This window comes from Sminthopsis crassicaudata, chromosome 2 (assembly GCF_048593235.1).
Source record: "Sminthopsis crassicaudata isolate SCR6 chromosome 2, ASM4859323v1, whole genome shotgun sequence".
Taxonomy (NCBI): Eukaryota; Metazoa; Chordata; class Mammalia; order Dasyuromorphia; family Dasyuridae; genus Sminthopsis; species Sminthopsis crassicaudata.
This window is the reverse complement of record NC_133618.1, coordinates 224,185,441-224,201,999: the sequence shown is the minus strand read 5'-3', so window position 1 is coordinate 224,201,999 and position 16,559 is coordinate 224,185,441. Positions and strand designations below refer to the sequence as shown.

Sequence of the window (16,559 nt, the reverse complement as noted above, 5' to 3'; positions counted from 1 at the left end):
AGACATTCTGTCCATGGAAAATGAAAGAGTTATAGCATATTAGCCAACCAACTGCTCAATCCAGCTCAGACCATTTCATCTCAGTCTCTGTTCTTAGATCATTATCAATATCATCTCTTTAAACTCTGAGCTTAAATCTTCAAGGCCTCTATCCTGAGCCTTTTCCTCTTCTCTACACATTGTTTCACTCAATGATTTCATCAGCTTCTCTGTGCTCAATTATCACTTCAAAGATGACTCACAGATTTAAACACCTAACCTTTCTCCTAAACACCAGTTTCATGACAACAAATGTATTACATTGAACATTTCCAACTGGATGGCCCATTGACATATCAAATCATTCTCTTTTGCTAGAAGCCCACGTCTTTCATACTTGTAGAGAGCCAAAACTTTGGAGAAGTATACTTGAAACAAGGTGTTAACTCATCTTGTTTTGGGATTAAATCAATCATACTGAACTAGAGAACTATTAATTACTAGGCTAAACTAGATAACCATTGTATTATCAATTCCACTGAGTTAACACCTTGCTTCAAGTATACTTCTCCAAAGTTTTGGCTCTCTACATATCCCCCCTTTTTTTGTTTTTGAACAGAGATAGTCACATCTTCCCTGCCTTCTCAGGGAAGTGAGAATCCCAAAAATGAGGTACTAAGTACTAAACACATATAAACTAGAGAATAATTATTTTAATTCCATTGAATTAATACCTTACTTTAGGATTAAATCAATCATACTGAACTAGAGAACTCACATGCTAAACTAGATAACCATTGTCTTTTCAATTCCAACCTTGTTTCAAGTATACTTCTCCAATGTTCTGGATCTGTACAATCACTTGTGTGGCTCTCTAACTTATATACTTGAGCTGAATGCACGACTGTACTCTTGAGCTTGATCACAGGTAAACTTAGACCCAGACCCATAATGCTTCCTTGCCTTCCCATCTAGACTTTTGAACCTTCCCTTGAGGGGCCTGACAATCCTGAAAGTGCTGTCCCCATGTTGGGCTGTCACTTGTAACCTCCCCCTCAGAGGTTACTGATTGTTGGTTTACTTAATCCCAGGTCTTCAGACATCTCTGGCCATCACCTCCTTCCTATTAGAGTACCACCAGACTTCTGGTCATTTAGTTTGGAAACATCAGAGTTATTCAAGTTTTTTCCATTCCATTTCCACATTTCTTGTCTGCATCCCTTTTTGTCCATTCACATGACCACTATCTTTGATTATTACCTCTTGACAGGACTATTGCAGTAAATCCCAATTAGTCTCTTCTAGCATGTATTATGTTACTATGTTACTATGTGCTTATGTAATCTATGTAATTATGTGTAATGCCTCCCATATTGATGGATTTATGTTTCAAGGTCATGACCACTCTATGTTCTAAATCAAAAGAAAGGGGGAGATATTAGGTTTTTACTAAGTGCTAATGAGATAATGAGATATTAGGTTCTTACTAAGTGCTAAGTTGTTACTTAACAAATCTCTAGTTCCGGCCTTTACTGGGAGTTTTACTTCTGTTAACTCCTGGGGAGGAGCTTACATGCTTAAGAGGAGCAAGTTCATTGGTTGAAGTAATTTTTCCCAGAAGCCCTTGCGTTATCCCACACCCATTTTCTGGGAGGATAAAAGAGGGCGGCACTCGAGAGATTGAGAGTCTTGTCTGGGCCAGACCTGGGGCAGCTCTCTGGAGGGAGAGAAAGAGTCTCGACTCTAGGTCAGAGATGGAGTGGCTCTCGGCAGTTTCTGGATACAACAGTCTCCCTTCCTCAGTTTTCTTCTCTCTCCAATCATAGTACTCATAGGTGCCAAAATGATATTCCTAAAGCACAAATCTTACCATGTCACTCCCTTATTCAATAAATTTCAGGAACTCACAAATACCTAGAAAAAGCAAATATAAACCCATCTATTAGCTGTTTTTAAAGTCCTTCACAACCTTAGTCCTTGTTACCTTTCTAACAATTAACACATAATATGTGATAAAATTTATCACATATTATGTTATTACTATTCATACACTTCTTTATGCTTCAGCCAGATCAACCTTCTTGCTCTTTCTCACACTAACTTTAGCACTCCCATATCTAGAATATATTGTCCTTTCATCTCTGATTCTTAGAATCTCTAGTTTCCTTCAAAGTTCAACTGGCATGCTAAGTCCAACAAGACTCTTTTTCTCATTCCCACAGTTGCTAATGCTTCTCCCACCTAATTATCTTGTATTCTTTGGATAGAAACACATACATATTACATATGTACCATATTTGTCTGATATTTGTACATGTCACACATATACAGATGTATATAAAGTATAAAGTCATACATGTACATGTTGTTTCCCTAATAGAATGTATGCTCCTTAAAGATAGAACTTGTTTCCCTTTTATCTTTGTATCCTCAGTGTCCACACAATGTTTGGCATGTAGAAAGTGCTTAAAAATGTTTGTTAATTGATTGAGGTCAAATATAGAAGGATCCCATATAATAAAATGTTAGCAGCAGTACTTTTGTTGCTAGAAAGGACTGAAAACAAAATAAGTACCCCTCAACTGGCAAATGGTTGACAAATTGTGATATATAAATATAACAGAATAGGATTGGACTATAAAAATGAGGAATATGAATAATTTGGGGGGTTATATCTATTAATGCTATCTTCTTTCTTTCTTGTGAGTGGAAATTATTTTGGAAATAACAAAAGATTATTAATTGTCCACTAATTTTCTACCACTTCCAAAGAATCTTGCCTTGTAACAAATAAGAAATGTCAAGCAAAACAAACTTAAACCTTGATCATATCTGAAAACATATGCCTTATTTTGCCCCTCTAGTCTACCATTTCTCTGCCAACAGGCAAGATGCATTCTTCACCATCACCATCCATTTAATAAAGTCTTTGTTGTTCACTGCATTAATCAGAGTTCAGAAGTTTTATGATGCTTTCCTTTATATTATTTTGACATCATGAAAATTATTTTCCTGATTCTTCTTACTTCTCTCTATATTAGTTCATGGAGAATTTCCCAAACTACTTTGAATACTTCATATTTTTCATTTCTTACAGCACAATAATATTATATAATATTCAGATCATAATTTGTTGAATACAAGTGCCAAAAACACTTGAGAAGATTAATATGAATGAATACAGAGTAAGTAAACAGAACCAGGAGAAAAATTACATGATGAAGACAATAATGTAGTCATTAAAAGATTTTAGAACTCTAATCAATGTAGGAACCAACCTTGTCTTGAGAAGATAATTATGAAATTATCTCCCATACCCATAGATGTGTAATGATCCCCAGATTAGCAGACATGACCATTATGTTAGCTTGCTTTGCTTGATTATACTTCTTTATTACAAAGAATATTTTATTACAAAGATATTTTATTATATCCTGTTGCACTCTTTATTTTAAGGATCATTTCATTGAAAAATATTAATATTGAAAACACATCAATAAAACATTTTTAAAGTACATTTATCTCTCTTTAGTCTAATGTATCCTCAAAAATCAATAAATAATGAATGTGATGAAATTTTTCAGTTGATATACTCTTCAGTCAATTGTATGACAACACATTATATAATAATACATGTGAAAGTCTATCTGTTCCCTTCTTATGTTTTCAATCAGGGTTCCTTCCATGCATACAAATGAATGCAAAGATAAAATAATTACTTAGTATTTACTATTGTTGTACCCTCCTCTTCTTCTCTTTACTCCACTCATTTCCACTCAAGAGGTGGTCAGTGCTAAGCTTATTGTGTTTCAGAGTCACTAGCTGGCAAAAATCTGGGCTATTTTATGTAGGGAAAGATCCAGGCCTGAAGGCATTAAGCCAAGAGAAGTGTGAAAAGTTTACTTTTAGCTTTGGAGCCAATGTTTAAAACAGAAAAGATGGTATGAAGAAGAATAATGACTTTGTGAGAAAGCTAGGTGGTATAATGATGGACTTACGAAAATTTGAGTTCAAATGTTGGTACAAACTCTTATTAGTTGTGTGATTAAAAGCAAGTCATTTAAACTCTCTTAGTCTGTTTCCTCAACTGTACAGTGAAAATAATAAGAGCACCAACCTTATACAGTGAGTATCAAAGACAGAACATAAGGGAAATGCTTTATGAACCTCAATGTTCTGTGTAAATGCTAGTCCAGTCAGATCAGTAAGTATTTATTACATATCTTCTCTGTTCTAGATACTATGCAAAACAATTTAGAGCAAAGAGAGGAAAACAAAACAAACAATCTGCTTTCAAAGAATTCACAGTATAATGGGGTGATAATATGCAAACAACTATGTACCAACAAGATACATACAGGATAAATTAGAGATAATTTCAGAGAAATGGCAATAAAATTAAAGCCAGAAGAGATTTTTTGTAAAAAAGTGAGATGTTAGTTGAGAATTGAAGTAAGTTGGGGAAATCAGGAAGCATAAATGAGGAAGAAGAAATTTCCAGTTATAGAGGGCAGTCAAAGTTAGAAGATGAAGAGTAGGTGAAGGGAAATAAAGAATAAAAAGATGGGAAAAGATTGCACATATTTTCAGACTTTTGAAAAAATATTTAAAAGTATTGGTTGTGCTTTTTTATATGTGTGTGAGGAGGTCTTAAAAAATGCTCTCTGAGATCATAAAAAGGGGGAAAAGCACCCACATATGCAAAAATGTTTGTAATAGCCTTTTTGTTGTGGCAAGTAACTAAAAACTAAGTGAAAGCCTATCAAATTAGAGAATAGCTGAAAAAGTTATGGTATATGAATGTTATAGAATATTATTGTTCTATAAGAAACGGTCAGTAGGCTGATTTCACAAAGGCCTGGAGAGATTTACATGAACTGATGTTAAATGAAGTGAGTAGAACCAAAAGAAAATTGTCTATAGCCATAAGATTGTATGATGATTAATTCAGAGGGACCTATCTCTTTTCAACAATGAGGTGATTCAAGCCAACTCCAATAGATTTGTGATAGAGCCGTCTGCAACCAGAAAAAAAGATTGTCAGGACTGAATGTGGATCACAACATAGTTTTTCCCCCCATCTTTTTTGTTGTTGTTTGCTTGCTTTTTTTGTTTTTCGTTTTTTTCTCTTTTTGATCTGATTTTTCTTGTGCAGCATGATAATTGTGGAAATGTGTATTAGAAGAATTGTACATGTTTAACATATATTGAATTACTTGTTATCTAGGGAAGGGGGTGGAGGAAAGGGAAGGAAAAAATTTTGGAACACAAAATCAAAACCAAGGGTAAATGTTAAAAACTTTCTTTGCATGTATTTTGAAAATAAAAGGCTATTATTTATTTATTTATTTTAATAGTTTTTATTTACCAGATTGATAATTGCCAAACTCCTTGCTCCAATTTTTCCCCTCTTTCCCCCACCCCAGATGGCAGGCTGACCAATACATGTCAAATATGCTAAAGTATAAATTAAATACAATAAATATATACATGTCTAAAGAGTTGTTTTGCTATACAAAAAGAATCGGACTTTTAAATAATGTTCAAGTAGCCTTCTAAGGAAATCAAAAATGCAGGGGGACAAAAACAGAGGGATTGGGAATTCCATGTAGTGGTTCATAGTAATCTCCCAGAGTTCTTTTTCTGGGTGTAGCTGGTTCAGTTCATCACTGCTCAATTGGAACTGATTTGGTTCATCTCATTGTTGAAGAGGGGCCACATCTATCAGAATTGATCATCATCATATAGTACTGTTGCTGAAGTATACAATGATTTCCTGGTCCTGCTCATTTCACTCAGCAAGAGATCATGTAAGTCTCTCCAGGCCTTTCTGAAATCATCCTGTTGGTCATTTCTTACAGAACAATAATATTCCATAATATTCATATACCACAATTTATTCAGCCATTCTTCAATTGATGGGCATCCTCTCAGTTTCCAGTTTCTGGCCACTACAAAGAGGGCTGCCACAAATATTCTTACACATACAGGTCCCTTTCTTTTCTTTAAGATCTCTTTGGGATATAAGCCCAGTAGTAACACTGCTGGGTCAAAAGGTATGCACAGTTCGATAGCTTTTTGAGCATAGTTCCAAATTGCTATCCAGAATGGCTGGATGTATTCACAATTCCACTAACAATGTTTCAGTGTCCCTGTTTTCCCACATCCCCTCCAACATTGCGCATTATCTTTCCCTGTCATTCTAGCCAATCTGACAGGTGTGTAGTGGTATCTCAGAGCCATCTTAATTTGCATTTCTCTGATTAATAATGACTTGGAGCATCTTTCCATATGGCTAGAAATAGTTTCAATTTCTTCATCTGAGAATAGTCTGTTCATATCCTTTGACCATTTATCAATTGGAGAATGGATTGATTGCTTATAAATTAGAGTCAATTCTCTATATATTTTGGAAATGAGACCTTTATCTAAAAAGGTATTATTTAAAAAAAAAAGAAAGAAAAAAATATTCTCTGAGAGAAGAGAATAATAAAAGAAAACTACGATGATGCAAAGAACAAAAGACACCAATAAAAAAAATTTTTTTTTAACGATAGGAAAGAATTGAGTTATGAAGGGCTTTAAAGACAAACAGAAGCTCTTATATTTGATCTATAGGAAACATGGAGGTACTAGGCTTTATTAAGTGAAGATGGGACAACATGGTCAGACCTGCCTTTAGATAGATTAATTTGACAGGTACTTCTTTTATATCTTTTACCATTTTTATACTAAGCACTTAAATTCAGTGCCCTACACCCAAGAGATGCTACTTAAATATTGATGGCCTGAGGAAAAATAATATAAATGATTGCCCACAGATGGAGTAACTTTTGGCTTGAACATCATATATGACGAATATTTCAGACCTGAAACAAAATCAGAATTATATGTGAAAAACTAAGAGTTATGAAAAGATAAGTTAAAATTTATTATATTGAAGTAATCTTTAAAGCTGCCTCCTTTTTTTCTCTCAAATTTTTTTTTTAAATCAAATCTTATCTTCTTTCAAAATATCTCTCTTTTAATTTATTCCTCCCTATTCCTATAGCCACTGTCCAATTTCAGTCCTCATACCTAGGTTTCTGCAACAGGTTCCTAGCTAATGTCTAAAACTCCAGTTTCATATCTAGGTATCAGAATTCCACAATCCTATTTTTAAGTAATATTTTGTTTTTCCCAGTTACATGTAACAATTTTTAATATTCATTTAAAAAATTTCATTCAAAATTTTCTCTCTCCCCTTCCCTCCCCTCCCCTTTATCTGAGACAGTAAAAAATTTACATGTTATACATGTTCAATCATGCTAAATATATTACCATTTTAATAAGTTATGAAAGAACACAGACCTAAAGGAAAAAAATAAATCACACATGCAAAAATACAGAAAGTAAAAAATTGTATGCTTCAATCTATTCAGACTCCATTAATTCTTTCTTTTAAGATAGATAGCATTTTTCATCATAAGTCCTTTTGAATTGTCTTGGATCATTGTATTGCTGAAAATAGTTAAGCCATTCACAGTTGATCACTGTACACAGTATTGCTATTTTGGCATACAATGTTTTCCTAATTTTGCTTACTTCACTTTGTATCGGTTGAGCAAGTCTTTCCAGGTTTTTCTAAATCTTCCAGCTCATCATTTTTTTATAGCACAGTAAATAGTCCATTACACTCATATACCAAATGGTTTGGCCATTCACCAATTGATGGACATTGTCTCAATTTCCAATTCTTTACTCACCACAAAAAGAGCTACTATATATTTTTGTACAAACAGATTATTTTCCCTTTTGGAAGTCTTTTTAGGATATAGACCTAGGAATGATTGCGGGATCAAAGAATATACACATATTTATAGACTTTTGGGCTATAATTAATTGTTCTCCAGAATGCTTGGATCAATTCCACCAACAATACATTAGTGTCCCAATTTTTCCACATCCCTTCCAACATTTATAATTTCTTTCTGTCATAATAGCCAATCTAATTAGGTGTGAAGTGGTATTTCATAGTTGTTTAAATTTGCATTTCTTTACTTAATAGTGATTTAGAACTTTGTTTTTAATATGACTATTTGATAATTTTGATTTCTTCCTCTGAAAACTGCCTGTTCATATCCTTTGTTCATTTACCAATTGGGGAATGACTTGTATTCTTATAAATTTAAATAAAATTAAATTCTGAAATGAGGCCTTTAAGATATATTTCTTGTAAAAAATTGTTTCCCTTTTTCACAAGCCCTATTTTAATTCTGTAAATTTCCTGTTCAAAAAACTTCACTAGTTCCCTAGTTCTTACCATATTTATAAACTAATCCTAATTTAGCTATCCAAAGTAATTTCTCACTCTTTTCTAATAGCATGATACAATGGAAAGAACACTGTCTCTGGAGTCAGAGAATTTGGCAAATCTCATCAAGAATGCTTACCACTTTTATGATTTTGGATGTTTAACTTGATCCCCTCAGACAACAGTTTCTTAATTTGTAAAATAAGAGTTGGTTTTTGAGGTCCTTTCTAGTTCTGGATCTAAGATTCTTTCTCATTTTTGTAATTTTATCATTTAGCATTGTGGATTGCATAACAGGTTCTGGATCCACATGGATTAAATCTGATTTTGGGAAACTGGACCAAAATATTTTATTCTGCTTGAATTTGATCCTATTCAGAATTTACTCTGGAAAAATCTCCAAATATTGCTTATAAGTAACTCATTTCTAGGATTCCATAAATATATATATAAGTTTACTCATCTCTCACACAAATACTCAAGATACCAAATACAATTTATTGGCTATAGAACAGCCTTTATTTACTTCATAGAAAGTTTTGAAGACACAAAGGACGCACAAGAAACTTATGAAGAAATGCAAAAAACAAATAATTCACAGGTGCTCAAGAATAATTCAGTCCTGTATCCCACTTTTCCACAAGTTCCTAAAATCTTTCAGCCTCAATATCTAACCATGAACTGAATTTAGGGTTCCAATGATGTAACCCATTCACCCTTTGACACTGATAAATTCCTCTTCCCAGAAAATTCCACAAGTCCTTTCCAATTTTTAGTAATACTTTGTAGTTTCTCTCCAAAAGAGAAATTTTGGGACTGCTAGCCCAGCAACATCCTAACATTCCAGCTAGTTTCTCTCTAATACCAGAGATTTTTAAAGTTCTAGACATAGTCAGATAAGAAATCCACTTAGAAACACTAGAAAGGCAAGAGTTATCCATTTGAGATGGAATTCAAATTCAAATTCCCAGGTTAGCTGAATAATTCACTCTGATACTAGAGTGAAAAATTCAGGTGCCTTTCTCTTCCATATTATGAGTTTAGTTTTTTTATTGATAATGCTATCAAATATTAAAGAGTTTTTGTCAACAAGATGCATACTACTCAGGAAATATTCCTTCTTTCAATAGAACAGATGCCCAAACTTAAAAAACAGGATGATTTACAAGGTAAACCCTGAAATTATCCCTGCCCAAGAAATCCCACTTTTTTGAGTACAAGGCTAGATTCTGGAACTATCCTCTTCAGAAAATCCTTTCCTCCCACCCAATTAGAAAGCAGGAGCTCAAGAATGACACTAGCTAGAACTATCTTCTCAAGACACAGGGACAAGCACATATCTGCCTCTGTCCTACTCCTCTCCAAAGTTGCCATTGATACTTGGAAGGAGGGAGAGAGATAATGTACTCTCAGGATCTCTTGAGAAGAAAGATGAAAAAGAAAAAGGTGAGAAGATTGAAAGTAGTTTGCTGATTCTATTTGGTAAGCCAGGACAAGAAAGTGGTTCTTCCCAAAACAATTATCCCAACAAAAGTTACCAATCAGTTTTCTTGGGAGCAATTCCCATCTCTGAAATCCATCATAAAGGAAACAGTGGGGGTGGTATATAAATAAAAATAAGGAACCAAAAGTCCCATTTTAGCCTCACTTTATAAGTTTGTCAAATCTGTCAGGGAATTTAATGATCTCCTCTTCTGAAATTCTAAAATACTTATACCTTATACCTTATAACCTCGAAACACTGCCATCCAAGGATCAGAAAGACCAGAATTACAGCCCAGTCTGATACATACTGACTATATAATCATAGTCAGACCAAGAACTCAACCCCGGTGTGATGATCAACTATTGATAGACTTAATTCTTCTCAGCTATACAATGACCCAAGTCTATTCCAATAAACTTGTGATGGAAAATGCCATCTACATCCAGAGAAAGAATGGTGGATCCTGAATGTAGATCAAAGCACACTATTTTCACTTTTTAGCTGTTTTTTCTTTCTTTCTTATGGCTTTTCCTGTTTGTACTGACTTTTCTTTCACAACATGACTAATATAGAAATACATTTTATGAAATTGTACATATATAATCTAAATCAGATTGCTTGTTGTTTTGGGGGAGGAGGAAAAAATGGAAAGACGAAGAAAAATTCAAAACCCCAAATCTTACAAAATGAACATTGAAAACTATTTTTACATGTAATTTGAAAAACAATACTATTTAATTAAAAAAAAAAAAAAAAGAATAGTTGGATTGGTTCACAACTGTACCAATAGTGTTTTAGTGTCCTAATTTCCCCCGCATATTTTCCAACATTTATCACTTTCCTTTGTTTTAATATTCATTTCTCTAATCGAAAGTTACTTAGACCACTTCTTCATATGCTTTTAGATAACTTTATACTAATTCACCTGAAAACTACTTGTTCATATCCTTTAACCATTTATCAATTGGGAAATGGATTATATTGTTATAAATTTGACACAGTTAGTTCTCATATATTTAAGAAATGAGGCCTTTATCAGAAATGCTTGCTGTAAAGGTTGTTTTCCAGCTTTCTGCTTTCCTTCTAATCTTACTTGCATTTTGTTTGTACAAAAGCTTTTTAATTTAATATAATCAACATTATCTATTTTGCACCTTGTAAAGCTCTCTATATTGTTTGATATTAATTTTCCCCTTCCTCATAGGTCTGATTTGCTTATGGTATCACCCTTTGTGTCTATGTCATGTACCTATTTCAAATTTGTGTTGGTATTTTGTGTCCTATTGTTTTCTAGTTCTTCCAGTAGTTTTTGTCAAATAGTGAATTTTTAATCCCTAAAGCTGGGTTCTTTGGGCTTATCAAACACAAAGTTATTTTTGTCATTGACTACTGTGTCTTGTGGATAAAGCCTATTCCACTGATTTACCACTCTATTTCTTAGCCTGTATCAGATAGTTTTGATTATTGCTATTTTGTAAGATAGTTTGAGGTCTGATATTAAAGACTTTATTTCTTTTTTTTAAATAATATTTTATTTTTCCAAATATATGCAAAGATAATTTTCAATATTCACCTTTGAAAAACCTTGTGTTCCAATTTTTTCCCTCTTTTTCCTTCTCCTCCCTCCCCAAAACAGGTAGTAATCCTATGTGGATTAAACATGAACAATTATTATAAATATATTTCCTTTTTTCTCATGCTGAGTAAGAAAAATTAATTCAAAAGGGAAAAATAAATGAAAAAGGAAAACAAAATGAACAAGCAAGCAAACAACCCAACAACAAAAGGTGAAAATACTAGGCTTTGATCCACATTCAGTATCCATAAGTTCTCTCTGGATATGGATGGTAGATATGGATGGTACTTTCCATCACAAGTCTATTGGGATTGCCTTAAATCACCTCACGTTGAAAAAACTCAAGTAAGACTATTTTCTATTTGGAAATACTTTATGATTCCCAAACAACTAACAAGTGGACTTTTGAGAATATCACTTGTTGAGAAGTTGGAGAGTACCTAGATGGGAATATTTGTTTATGTTTCATCTGTACTAATCTTATTTCCTTATCTCAATTACAAACTCCTTGAGAAGAAAAATCACATTCTTATGCTTCTGTTTCACACAATATTTAGTCTACTTTGGGCTATATAGTAAGCATTCAATAAATACTTGAATTTAAATACTCAATTAGCTGATTTTTAAAAATGTTATCATATTCAAAATTATTAACAAATATAAATGTTCAAATGTAATAATAAAAGTAATAATGCTGATAATTAAACTATACACATTTATTATTTATAGTCTTTAAACATGTATATAGAACCCTGGATCAGGACCTTCCAAGTCTTGCTCTCACACAGACCAGATATGATTTCTAAAAAAAAGAAAAGGAAAAAAAAAAAAAGTGGATTTTTTTGGATTATAAATAATGTTCCTATTCAGAGTTTATTCTGGATAACCTCCAAATATCATTTAAGCATAAAGTTCACATAGTGGTTTCCAAAAATGTGGAGCCCCAGCTCCCATATAAACAGTCAGAGTAAGAAATAAATGCATCTTAAGAACAGGCAGTCTTTATTCTATCCCAAAGAAACTCAGAATTCACAAAGAATATACATTTTAATCAGACACTAAAATTACAAACTATTCATAGCAACCCATAAATAATCTATACAATTTTGTAGTTCTCAATTTTCCATGAAGATCCTAGAGTCCTTCTGACTCAGCAATACAGAGTGGTTTAGACTCTCTTCAAAAAGGAATTGAAATTGCGTTTCTCAATAGGATAGCATCATGACATTTCCGTGAATGAATTCCCTGATCTCCATAAGGTCCTACAGAGATCCTCCAAATCTTGCTACCCTGAGGTTTGGACTCCCCTGGAAGATAAACAAAGTTTGGGAATGATGGAAAGGACTTTCCTATTGGCCCAAAACTGTCTAAATAACTCATAGCAATAGTATGTGTGTGGATTAGGGATAGGAGAGGGGGTGCCAAAGTAGTAATGTCTTGCTCTCTCATATAGTTTTAGTCCTTTTACAATACCTCCTCTAGTTGTAGGAGTCAAGTAAGTAATACTCTTCTCTCTCCAGGGTACAGGATACCTGGAACTTTCTTTCTGTCTCCAAATGGTCAGCTCCCTGAACTTTTAAGTGTGAATTATCTCATGAACCAACCCCTAAGACCGACACTGACCAAGAAATTTTATTTCTCTGGCTAAAGGAAAAGATTAAGGCATCATGATGCCAGGAATCCAAAATTTCCAAATCTTTAACATAGGGAACTTAAGTTTGGAAATATTACTCATGAACTCTACCATGAATGTCCTTCATTTTCAAAGAGGACCAAAATGACATTACTATGTTAGAATCAAATTACAATGTGTCCAATTGTGACTAATCAGACCACTATGAGCTTGGAATGCTCTACTACATGTCAGACACAAATTGTTCAGGTTCACATTTGGGGTGGCTACTCTAATTTTGTGCATCTCTCATTCTTTTGAGTTACTTCAATTCTGCTTTGCTCATAGAGCACAGCACCTTGTTTGATGAAGGCATACCATGCTAGGTGGTCCTATGCTAGTGTCTCCCATTGTCATGCAATCAATTCTAAAGTTCTTAAGAGAGACCCTAAGTGTGTCCATGTATTATTTTTTTCTGACCCCCTTGTGAGTGCCTGCCCTGTAAAAGTTCTCTATAAAACAGTCTTTTTGTAAAGTACACACTTGGCATTTAAATCATGTGGCCAGCCCAAGGGATTTGTACGCTCTGCAGTAGAATTTGAATGCTTAGCAGTTTAGTTTGAAAAAGGACCTCAGTGTATAGTATCTTATCCTGCCAGGTAATCTTCAGAATCTTCCTAAAACAATTCAAATGGAAGCAATTCCGTTTCCTGGCATGGCACTGGTACACAGCATATAACAATGAGGTCCGCACATTGATTTTGTAGACCTTCAGTCTAATATACCTAATAATAACTCTTTTCTCCCACACCTATGAACTCTACTCTGAGGTCATATTGATTAGCATCTGTAGCTTTCAAGTTCATCTCCAGAATATACTATTATTGTTCCAGCTATTGCTGTTCTCATGTTGAGTGAATATATTCAACTGCCATGTACTTCTATTTTGTTAGTCATTAATGTCCCCTAGTAGGGGGACTCAGGTCTGCTAGACACAGGGTTGTGTTGAAGCCACCTTTAATAACTTCAGAGTCAATTGTTAAATTTTCAGTATGAGAACTTATGCCTCAGAAATCCTACATACTATATACCAGGAATGCTACATACCAGGAATCATTTATTGTTTTGGTGATTGTCTAGACTTAAGAAAGTGATGGAGAAATTTTCAGTTATGCAAATTAAGTTTAAAGATTCGTCATTTATAATTTGTGTTGTTTTTTCTTTTTCTTTTTTGAGAGTCCAGTGGCTAAATATCTGCTAGCAAACTCCTGGCTACCCCCTGAAGAAAAGTGGAATAGTGAATAAAAGCCAAAAAGATTTGAGAAACTTAACTCACCTTTATAGGCCAGAACAAAGGAGCAGCTCATCCCACAAGAGTCCATTTTCCCGAACTTTGGAGCCAACCAACTCTTCCTAGGGGTGGCCAGGCACATAACCATGAATTGTCTTTTATCTTCTAAAAAAGGGGCTAATGGACATGTCCATAACTTACTGGAAGTGGTATAGACAACCAAACAAAGGCTCAATAGCTTTTGGTTTCTTTACTATCATTGTTAATTTAAATGACATAAGAACATCATGGTTTCTCTAAAGAACTTTAATATCAGCATGGCATGCCCACATCAAAGAAGGTGATAAGCTTTATGAGTAAAGCAGAATAGCAATAACTCAAAAGATATGTGACACGTACAAATTTAGAGACATCCCTACTCCAAAAGTTCATATAGACTGTTTGCATCCACCCTCTGCTAGAGTTTTCCAAGCTCATTTTGGTCTGATTAACCACAGACACACTATATTTTGACCCCACAAAATGATGCTTATTAACATAATTATAGATTGACTGATTCCTAAGCTAGCTTCTGTTACCTCATCTATAAATGAACACATTTCATTTCAATCCCTAGATCAGGGATTGTTAGCCTAGAGTTCAGGAACTTTAAAAAATTTTAACTACATTTCAATATGATTGGTTTCCTTTATGATCCTATATATTTTATTTTATGCATTTAGAATCTGAAAAGAGAAAATCTGAAAGAGGTTTCAATCTGGTGAACCAGATTGCCAAAGAGTTTTTGCTAAAGGTCAAGAAGCCCTGAACTAGATAATCTTTAAGATTCCTGCCAATCCTAACACCCCTTTTTTATATTATTATTTGCTGAGGTAATTGGGGTGAAGTGATTTGCCCAGGGTCACACAGCCAGGAAGTGTTAAGTGTCTGAGGTCAGATTTAAAATCAGGTCTTCTAAAAGGTGGATGTGAAAAGGAAAGTGAATATCCAGCTTCAGGTCAGCCAGTACAAAACATGAAGAAAGGAAATAAAGTGTAACAGGTTCATGGGATGTGCAGTTCAGGCTTATGAAGGGGAATGGCGTGTAATAAAATAGGTTAGAGGAAAAGTTTAAATACCAAAGGCTTTAAAAGTCAAACAGAGAAGTTTTATTTGCTCCTGGAGATAATAAAGAGCCACTGGAGTTAATTGGAGACCTATGCTTTAGGACAGGGCTTCTTAAAACTTTTTTCCACTTTTTACTCCTTTTCAACAAATTTTTCCATGTCCTTGAGTAGATTGGTATATAAAACAGGTACATAAACCAAACTTTTGCTGATAATAAAACATAATTTCATGACCCCCTCCCCCCACCTTCGGTTAGGAGACTATATGGTGATGCAACTTACAGTTTAAGAAGCTGGGCCTTGTTTAGGTGCCTGCTTTGCCAGTTCCGTCGGGAGTAGGACCCTGTTTGCTTTTCTGCCTTTGGGACTCCAGCTCTCCTTTAAGTATCAATTACAATTTCACTTTCTATAGGAAGCCTTCCCAAGCTCATTTCCAATGCTTTTCCTCTTTTAATTTTTCCCCTTTATAACTTGCTTTGCTTTTTCCTCTCCTCCTTACTTCGGTTAGATTATAACCTCTGGGGACAGGGACTAACTTTTGCCTTTTTTATGTTCCCGTTCATTTATCCCTTAGTAAGGTAGAGGAGGTATTTAATAAACGTTTTTCCATTGATCAATAAGGAGATGCCGGGCATGCCCCTGCTTCATAAGTACTGGAATGAATATAAGTTACAGAAAAGGAAAAGATAAGGAACTCTTCCAAAGTCACAAAGGGTACAAAACCAACCAGAATCTGAACCCGGATCCCCTAAGCCAAAATCCCTTTTCAAGGGACTCAGCCTGTGGTTAAACTAACCCCGGCCACGGTGTTCTGGAAAACCAGATCACAACATAAACAGTCTGAGTTTTCCTGCATGAGGCAATCCTTTTGCGAACCCCAATCTCCGTTTCTAAAAGCAGCTAAACTGTGGTCACTGTTCCGGGTAAATTTAAATGCGATTAGCAGTTTAGGAAACTAGGGATGGAGACCAAAATGGGAAAACGAGAGGTCATGTGAAGAGGGTGGAAGGAGCACAGAGCCCACGCAGGCGTGCCCCCGAGAATCCGCCGGGCCTGGGAAGGGCGTGGGGGAAGGGTTCCCCGCTTACGTGCGCCTAGCGTAAGGGGAACTTCAGCGGCCACGCAAAACGGCTGAGCCTCTGAGACGCTTGCGTCGTTGCTGGAGAGTCGGCGCGTCGTAGAAGGAAGGAGAGCACTTCTCGCCGGCGCGGCGCAG

General features: G+C 34.7%; 1 long non-coding RNA gene across 1 annotated transcript; it reads right to left on the bottom strand.

Moving 5' to 3' along the window:
* Positions 1-1,183: 1,183 nt before the first annotated feature.
* LOC141555428 (uncharacterized) lies at positions 1,184-16,545 on the bottom strand. The gene is made up of 2 exons (XR_012486188.1): positions 14,283-16,545; positions 1,184-12,136 (listed from the first exon to the last, which is right to left on the bottom strand). It is a non-coding gene; the product is annotated as an uncharacterized LOC141555428 (long non-coding RNA).
* Positions 16,546-16,559: the final 14 nt, after the last annotated feature.